The sequence below is a fragment of the Phyllostomus hastatus genome, unplaced genomic scaffold (genome assembly GCF_019186645.2).
Source record: "Phyllostomus hastatus isolate PE091 unplaced genomic scaffold, TTU_PhHast_1.1 phas_contig_40, whole genome shotgun sequence".
In the NCBI taxonomy this organism is placed as follows: domain Eukaryota; kingdom Metazoa; phylum Chordata; class Mammalia; order Chiroptera; family Phyllostomidae; genus Phyllostomus; species Phyllostomus hastatus.
This window is the reverse complement of record NW_025333872.1, coordinates 59,530,266-59,536,919: the sequence shown is the minus strand read 5'-3', so window position 1 is coordinate 59,536,919 and position 6,654 is coordinate 59,530,266.

The following is a 6,654-nucleotide window of genomic DNA, read 5'->3' as shown; positions in this document are numbered from 1 at the left end:
ATCTGCCCCAAATTTTCCTATGAGTTTTCAAGGGAAAAAGACGAGCAACTAGTCAGCACTCTTCATTGGAGGGTCACTGACCTATAACCACAGGACGACTTAGGGTTGGGTGGCAGGGTGGGAGGACAGGCTCCAGCCCCAGGCAGCTGCTGCAGGTTAATTCTAGGTTAAGGTGGAGAACCTGGGATCACCCTTCATATTCCTGGGCCAGTGGTGTTCAAACTTTAGTCAATAGCAGGAACACTTGGAGGGCTTATTAAACACAGATTCATGAACCCCACTTCTGACTCACTAGGTCTGGGATGGGAACCAATAATTTGTATTTTTAACAAGTTCCCAGGTGAGGCTAACACCGCTGGTCCCAGGAACATACTTTGAGAACTGCCCTAAGCTATTTCTGGGAGTCTCTGAGCCTGAATCTGAGAATGACTCTCCTTCATCAGTGGTTAGGAATTCAGAGACCTACAGGTAGTTATCTTTGAAGGTATTGAAGTTATTGATGCAGAAGAAAGTTCTGTGGGCCTGGAAGTTCCTTTGTAGGAACACATGACAACTCCACTTGTTCTTCTTGAGCTACTATCTCTAAGTAGGTTTTTCCCTGAGTTGCATTGGTTGGCAGAGAAATTTGTCCTCTGGCGCTCTCAGCACTGCCAGGAGGCAGGGAGAGACGTCACACTTGAAGGGTTCTTCTGGAGCAGTGTCTTAATATTAAACTCAAACAGTTTCTTTATCTGGGTTAGAGGTGACCGGGTTTCTAGCTGCAGGAGTCTTGTGAAAGCTGCAGGGCATTCACCTGAGACTTGAGAAGGGCTGGGAGAGGACACGGATTTGTGGGTGAGTGTAAAGCTAACCCCAGAGGCGGCTTTTTGGTTTCCTTCCCTTAGCTACTTTGGTGGGCAGGTTCAAATAAGGGATTTGTGTCCATTTCCTTCAATGGCAGGTTTGAATCCAGTTTTACCATTCAGTGTCTCCATCAATAACAGTCTTGGGAAATTTCCTAACTGTGAAGTGAGAACAATATCTTTCCTTAGGGTGACTGCGAGGATATGTAAAGTTACCTCATTAGTGCAGTGCTTAACACAATTAGGCCAGTCTTTTTAAAAATAATTATATTTTTATTATTTTTTAAAGAGGAAGGCAGGGAGAGATTTGTTGTTCCATTTTATTTATGCATTCATTGGTTGATGCTTGTATGCGCCCTGCCTGACTGGGGATCAAACCCACAACTTCGGCTTATGGGACGATACTCTAATCAACTCAACTACTTGGCCAGGGCAGTAGGCCCCTCTTTATCTCATGGGGCATGGGCCAATAGTGAGGTTGTGGTACACCATGCTGTGGGACCTTCAGTGAACTCATCACAAAGTATGCCTGGTTCTCTTTGTACATAGGGTACTGGTAGTACTCTCTCTGGAAAATGAAGCTTGCTAGCTTTGGGGGCCTGCTGTCAAGCCACTCACAAGCATACACATTCTCTGAGGGAGATGCAAGATTGGAACCTATGTTGAGTAACAGCTGACAGAATAATAGCCACACCACACTAGCATTTGAAGGCTTTCCAGGATCTAGGGCACAGGTGGCAAACACAAGGCCTGTGGGCCAAATCTGGCCCTCCATCTTGTTTTATCTGGCCCAGCACCTTGTTGCTACCTGGCGGCAGCACCAAGCTCCTTGCGCCTAGTTAAGGAGTAGTTTACATTTATATAGTCCTAAAATTACATTTAGCCCTTTGAAGGCAACTGCGAGGCTAATGTGGTCCCAGGTGAAAGAGTTTGACATCGCTGATCTAGGGGGACTATTCACAGGTGGGACTTTTAGAACTAGAAGGATAGGGCTGATTCATTTCAATCATTCATTTGACTGATTATCCTGGGAGGTTAAGTGATTGTCTCAGGGTCAGAGAATATTGTAATATTTAGAGTTCCTAACTCCGAGTTGGCCTTGTTTTCAGGTATTCCATCCTTTCTGAAACTTGCCCGTTGCTCTATCCATAAAGCGTTTGCTCTGTCTCCCTTGCCGTATATATATTATGTGTACAATATGAGAAGCACAGTTCTGTAGTTCCAAGTACTTATTTAGAGAACGATGTTGGGTGAGTAGGAATTTAAGGTCAATTGCAAAGAGTGAAAGTATAGGTTGGCAGAAAAAGCACTGGATTCCATTTTCACCTTCTTGCTTTTATATGCCATTCCCAGATGTTCTAAATGGTTACTACTACTTACAGGTTCACTACAAACATTATTCCAACAACCTAATTTTAGCTGGTTGGCATTTTAGTACCTATGTTCATATTTCAATTTTGTTTTAATAGTCAGGAATCTTTTTCTTGTTGTTTTAGGTGATGTGGACTCTGACCGGTGGGGTCTGTGTGTTGTGGATGCAATGAACAAATTCAGATGGACTGCAGAGGTCCGGTGCAGAAAAGGGACGGCACAGCCACTCTCTGGGAGAGGGCGCCCCGACCCTTGCCTGGACAGGCTTTTATTGCTTTTCTGGGAGCATTACATCGAGGATGGTCCTCATTTACTATGCACAGTTTTGCTTTAGGTGACTACCTTTTATAAATAACAAAGGAAAGGATGTTGCCGATTACTTTCAAGAAAAGGATATTGCAAATGCAAGGGGAAAGGTGGTTGACCTGGTTACACTCGTCCTTGGGAGTTTAGCACAGATTTTAGGAAGTTATTTTAAAGATATGCAATAAACATTTGCTGCCTCAATTCAGGGTGAGGGAATTTCAGCAAAAAGCAAGCCTCAAAGCAGCCTAGGTACAATGCAGGCCTGGTTCCCCACAGGAAAACTGATCTGGTGCTGCTTCGCTCCCACCAGTTTTCTGAATCAGAGGCTGGGCTACATTTGCCATGTCACATAGATCAGTTACCTCTTTTTTTAGGCATATCTCAGCCAATAACGAAAATTTTCCGCCTATGTCAGAGACTTACTTAAAGAACAAATAATCAGAAGTCTACTTTTTAAAAAGTCTATGAAATATGAGTTTTAGATACAACATAGAGTATTTGTTTTACAAAGGAAGGTCTCTTTTTTTCTTTTCTTTCTTAAAAATAAACAGGCTTTGCTTACAACAACAAAAAAAGCACAAAATCAAACCACTAGCAGAAGAAATGGTAAGAAACTTCAGAATGATACACACAGAGTGCACTCGACCCTGCTGCCTTCTGAGTTCGTGCTAGTTTGCGAGATGTCAGGCCCACCATGGACATGATCTCTGTTACAGGAGAGCTTGACTCCCTCCTCTCTTATCCCCCATTCTCCATAGAAAGAAAGATCACTGGTGGTGGTTCCCCTGTATTCCAGATGCAAAGGAGGGATTTTCTCATTGAGATTACATTAAAAATAGTGGGTTTCCATAAAATGAGAATTGGATAAATTATTGAGAGTTGGCCTGAAAAGCTGATGGCCATTTTATTTTATAGGTCCAAAAATTGGCTGACCACCAACAGACATTTGAAGTACAATCTGCCACAGGTTGGGAAAAGGTTATTTGTAAAATTTTGATTTACACAAATTCTTGCAAGTGTGCATTAGCCACACGTGTTCCTTGGGTTCCCGAACTTCCGCTGCACTGACACGTGCGGGATCCGTGCAGACACCCCGCTTACAGCCCAAACATAACCGAGGGTCTGCCACTCTGCTTGCTCTACTTTTGTGGATGTTTGAAATTTGTCATAATAAAAAAGATTAAAAACCTTCAAACATAAACTTTAAAAATCTCCAAACAATCAACCTAAGGCAAAACTGAGAGGCAATCTAAGAACCCCTAATAAGAAGTAAAAACCTTGAATTTTGAATTGCATCTATAATACAGATAGCAAACCAGTTATCCAAATGTTGAAAACATCTGAAATAATGGACCTATTCTGAAACCTTGGAAATCTCATAGCATCGTACTATTTTCATAATTAAGAATGTCTTTCAAATGCCTGTAATATTTTTTTAAATCCAGCAATATAAAAAGGAAAATTAAATTCCTCTTTTAAGTACCTTTTCCATATATTTATCTCTTTAAGATGTAGCTTAATAAGTTTATTAGAATTCCTAAGATATAACTTTATTAAACTCAGAGTTAAAACATTTACTCTTTACATATCTATAGTCAACTAACAAATTTTCTACAACATCCCTTCATATCTTTCATAAAAAAAATATTTTAAAACCTACAATGGCATGATATAAAAAGGAGCAATAATTATAGTAGACAAAATAGTAAATGAAATATGATACGCCTTCTGCTCTGTACCTATGTGTTTTACAGAGTAATCATCACAACAGACGTCCTTAGAGAGCAAAGAACGGAAAAGTTTAACAGAGGAGGAAGGCATGGAAGGCATTTTCTGTTATCTTCCACTGTGTGGTCTTTTACTGCACTGTTCTTTAAACAGCAAAAAAAAAAAGGTCTCCGCAAGGGCAAATCCTGCTTCAAATGTCCCCTTCCCCTCCTGACTAGAGAATAATGTGTTTGTGTAGTGTATGATTACACCCGACAAGGCTGTGAACACATGTGATTTACTCAATGATCCTATTCTGCTTCCTTTTAAAGATAAAGAATGCATTTAAGTCAATTCTGCATGAGACTGTAATAATTCCTTAGCAGGCTCCATTCAAACAGACATCTTACCTTATTTTAAAACATCAAGAGAAAAGCCATTTCCTTGGTCTTCATTTTCTTTCCAGACAGTATCAATTAATACTTTCATTTATTTCAAAAGACAAAACTATGACACGAATAATTACTTTCAAATCTTTTTAAATTTTTCTTTGTATAAGCAAAACATCCCCATAAAAGATTCACTTTTTAAAAATCTTTATATACAAATAACTGTGTAAGAAGGAAAAAACAACTAAAAACAACACAACCACCAACACAGCAGCCCCTGACGGCAGGCCAGGTCAGGGTGCAGATCTCGTGAAAACAAGCTGTTCACATTCCCAGAACCACGATCCCCCAGGAGGAATCCTGTCCTCGTCAACTTGCTGGGTGGCAGAGCCCAGAGGAATTACTCAAACGGTGAAAATCTCAAAGCATGGTCACCTAGGGGGAAATGAAGAGACAGATATGATGACTTGAGCATGATAATTATTTTCTTGTAATAATAGTAAAGACAACAACCTTAAATGGTAACGGTTGCATTAGCTCTGACTTCAACAGGTAGCTGTGTATGTACTTACCAACCGTAGCATTTGTTGGCCAAGGTGGAAAACACAATGTATGCTTGCCACTTGTCTGTAAAATAATATTCTCTAAAGCACTCACCTTTATTGATTACAGATACATGTATGTGGTATTTAAAGTAATAAAACAGAGCAAACATTTGAGGGTTTACTGTGGACCAGACATACTGTTCTAGGTACTTCATCTGGTTTATTTCTCTTAATACCAGGTACCTTGTCTCCAGAGGTCTTGCTTTTAATTTAGCTCCAGTTTCGTAATGTAAAGTTGGATTTTTAATTCCATAATCACCCAACAGTTCTTTCAATACTGTAAATTCTATTTCTTCTCTGTGAACTTCCACCTCTCTGACTCATTGTTCACCTTCTGCCTCCCAATTCACCTTCTGGTTTTACCTGCTTCCCAGTACAAACTGGACCCCTAGTCATTTCAGTTGTGCCCCAAACTCCTGCCCAGGCTTCTCCTGCTGAAACCAAATGAGGTGGTTGCCTGCACTAGCAATCTGTTACTCCTACTGCTTCCCAGCAGTGAAACATGACTGCTGATTTAATCCAAGAACACTCATGCTGCCTGTTGTTAAGTGAGCCTTCACTACTGCTCAGCAATCCCTTCACGGCATGCTGCAGCGTCCACAACAGCTGCTCCGAACTTCTTCCAGGATTAAACTCCCAAATGCCCCCTCTATCCCTTTGTTAACTGTCTTACCGTGGGTTTATCTAAAGTCCACCCAAAGTAGGATTGCCCGATAAAATACAGGATGCCCAACTTCAAATAAGTAAGGAATCATATTTTAATACAAGTATGTCCCAAATACTGCATTACAGAAATATTTAAATGACATTTAAAATAATAAATAGCAAACTATATACTGGGAGCCTACCAAATATTATACAGAGCATACTTAATACTAAAAACTTATTCATTGTTTACCCAAAATTCCAATTTTACTGGGCATCTTGTATTTTAATCTGCTAAATCTAATTCAGTCAAATTCCCTTTCTCTCCATTTTCAGAAGTGCCCTTCTTTCTTTTCAAAGGTTACTTCTCTGACCTACAGTAATGATCTTTCTCTTTACTTCATTTTCTTCATTGTACACATTCCTTCCCTTTTACTTTCAACCATCAGGTCATCCTTACTATGATTTAATGGTCCCAATTCTTCATCCCTCCATGAACCCTTGCCTTTTGCCATATCTCTAAGGTGGTGAATTTCTCTAAGGTGGTGAATTCTATTTCCCTATCCCTTGAATCTGGGCTTGGCCATATAACCTGCTCTGGCCAACAGAATGAGGCAGAAGTGCCAGTGTGTCAGTCTGGAGTCTAGTTCTGTTTGTCTTCTTAAAACTGTTCTTTTATCTCCGTGACAAAGGTATGCCCACACAAGCCATATAGATCTGGGAGGAGGACGATAAGTAAGGAAAATAGAGCCCAGTTTAGTAGGTTTGCAGATGCGCGAGCAAGGCCAG